At 41.9% G+C, this 2,988-nt stretch overlaps 1 pseudogene; it reads right to left on the bottom strand.

Annotated features, from left to right (window-relative positions):
• Positions 1-1,454: 1,454 nt before the first annotated feature.
• LOC103202864 overlaps positions 1,455-2,988 on the bottom strand; it is a 7,400-nt pseudogene continuing 5,866 nt past the window's right edge.

Below are 2,988 nucleotides of genomic sequence, written 5' to 3'. Positions count from 1 at the left end.
CAGTGGTTTTATTTGTCTCTTCCAGTTCTGGAATTCCAATTACATGTAGGTTATTTCTTTTGATGGTATCCCACATGAACCTTAGGCTTTCTTCATTTTGTTTTGATCTTTTTTTCTGACTGATCCTTTTCTAAAGAAGTATTGAGGTATCTGTCTTCAATCTCACTAATTCTGTCTCCCATTGATTCAATTCTACTCCTTTGCCTGTTAAATGTGTTATCTATTTCTGAGAATTTAGTCTTACTCTTCTGGATTTCTATCAGTAGATTTTGTATCATTTCCAATTTTTCATTTATTTTGTCATTTTGTTCTTGTATTTTCTTCTGAAATTATTCTAGGGTTTTGGCTGTGTTTTCCTTAATTTGTCAGAGTTTTCCTTGATCTGTCTCTCAATCTGTTCAAGGTAACTAAATATAATTCTTTTGAATTCCTTATCAGGTAGTTCCAATGCTGCTTCTTTCTCAGGGAGGTGTTCTGGCTCTGTATCCTGTTCCCTTGTTTCTACTGCTTTATTTTGCTTCTTTGTGTGGATTGTGATGGTCTGTTGTCTCCAAGTCATTGTGACATTTTTGTGTTTATATTTAATTGGCAATATATGTTAGTGCGATTTGCCCAAGATTTTAATTTTCTTTGTTTTGTTTGGATGTTATCTGTGTAAGCAGGGTACTCCACTCCTTTATTTGCTAGTTGATAGCACTTATGCACTCACCACCTGTCTCCTTTCCAGTCATCAGCCTCCCATATGTCCATGCTGTGTTTGGCAAGTGGGGTCTATTCCTAGGCCCCTGGAATCCGAATGAGAATGCTGTCACTTCAAATATCCAAAATGGCTACCACTAGTAAACATTCAAAAGGCTGTGCCTCCTGGACAGCCGAAAGTCCATGGCTCAGTATGTCCCCTTCTTTGTTGTTTCCCTTTTCAGTCATCTATGCAGCCCTTGGTGAGCAGGGCTGATTTTTAGGTTAATACTCAGGTCCTAACACCACTTGGAAATATTCAGGCTGTCCATGCCACCAGGGCAGCTGACAGTCCACAGCTCCTTTTGTCTCCTTACTCACTCTTCATTCAGGTTCTTCTACTAGATGGTGTTTAATACACTTCTGTATCTTCCTTTCAAAGTGCAGTGCTCCAGGATTATCTTCTGTATCTTTGTCAATGGGTTTCTCTTTTCTTTGTTGAAGAGGGTCTGTGTAGCTTGTCTACCTATTCTTACCGGAAGTCAAAATGTATTCTTTTTTAAGATAATTATAAGTATCTTTCATAATAAAAATATTTTTTTCTCACTAATTTGCTAGTTGTTTTTTCCTGTGAACATTACACCACAACTTTTCCTAACTATCAAAAGAAGCCATACCGAGTGTTTACAAATATAGGTCCTGGGGTGAGTGCCTTAGTTTAGATCTTGGGTCTGCTAATAATACATCATGTGGCTCTCAGCAAGTCCCCTAATCTCTCAGTGTTCAGCCTCCAAATCTGTAAAATGGTGACAATAGTCATTTTAACATCACAGGATTGGGAGCTCTGGTGGCGTAGTGCCTAAGATATTTGACTGCTAACCCACTAGCCACTTCCCAGAAGGAAGGCTGGGCAATCTACTTCCACAATGATACCATCTCGGAAACCCAAGGAGGGGTCACTATGAGTTGGATCTGACTCTATGGCAGTGCACTACTGTACTAGGATTCTCATGATGATTAAATGACAGAAAACCATGCTAAATTCCTAGGAAAGAGGTTGGGCCATTTTAAGTGCTCAGCAAATGTTTGCAGTTGTTAATGTTTCTATTTGCCATTCTTTCTGCAAGACTACAGAGAAGAACTGATGACTGGGCTTAGGGAGTAAACACTCACTCTGACAATATGGTGAATAATAAGTACTGTTTTCTAAGGATCATGAAAGCATAGGCTACGGGTATCACTGGACCTTTGTGAGTCCAACACTTCCCTAATCTGTATTTCACCGGGTGTTTCTGCAGAGATGCACATGGAGGATTTGTGAGGACAGCAGAAATGCTGGCATCATTAGACATGAGGGGAGGGTGGCTTGCTTCTGTCATTATTCAGAAACCAGTCTTAAGATGAGTGACTCCTTTTCCCATGTTTATATTATTTTTCAGCAGCAAAAAGGCCTTTGTTCTTGTCCCACTCTCCCTTATCCTCATTTTCCATACAGTTGGCTCAGAGTTCCTCAAAGAGAGGTAGGACACGAGTTCACTGTGAACCAGAAGGAGGAGAAACCAGCCAACTGCAGACCTAGGGTAGTAATGTGGGACCACAGAAAGCAGACCAAATACCCACCCCAAACACTTTACTATCTAGTGATCAAATAAACTGCCCCAACCTAGCAGCCTGTGTACCTGGTAGAGGTCAAACAGATTATGTCCCAGATTTTGTAAGAAGTTGTTTTTGATGCAGTACCTCAGCAGAGAGCTATTCTTCCACATCTCCAGTGGGGACCTGTTGGGCACATGCTAGATGCCCAGATCTCATGCCTGGATATCATAGTAGCCAGGGTTCTGCAGAGGAACAGACATTAACACTGACCATCCTGAAAGTCACATGAAGCAAAGGACCCAGAATACATGCAGCCCTCAGTTTCATTGACAGCCCTGGGATCCAGGTGACCAGATGGCCAGCAGTGTTCAAACACCCTCTTTTGAGAGATGATGATTTCCCACCTTCCTCAGCACCCCTAAAAGGCTGGAGGAAGTTGGGATTTAAGACATGTAAGCAGTTCTTTCTTCTTCTACCTTAGCTCCACACCTTCTAATGTTTCCTTCCACATGCTGTGCTCCAACTACACTCCTCACTATTTCCCAACTGGGTGGTGAATGGCACCAGCCTTGTAGTTATCACTTGTGGCTGCCTCTGCAGGTCCAAAGGTGCTGTAATTGGCCCAGTTATCATCCCCCTCTGGGTAGTGTGCTCTGCTGCCCTGCTGACTGGATCAGTGATCACAAACATGCATTTTCCCTGCATGTTGTTCTT

The sequence above is a fragment of the Orycteropus afer genome, unplaced genomic scaffold (assembly GCF_000298275.1).
Source record: "Orycteropus afer afer isolate SDZICR_OR568_19922 unplaced genomic scaffold, OryAfe1.0 scaffold00193, whole genome shotgun sequence".
In the NCBI taxonomy this organism is placed as follows: domain Eukaryota; kingdom Metazoa; phylum Chordata; class Mammalia; order Tubulidentata; family Orycteropodidae; genus Orycteropus; species Orycteropus afer.
The sequence above is the reverse complement of the archived record's forward strand: the minus strand, read 5'-3'. Positions and strand labels throughout refer to the sequence as shown.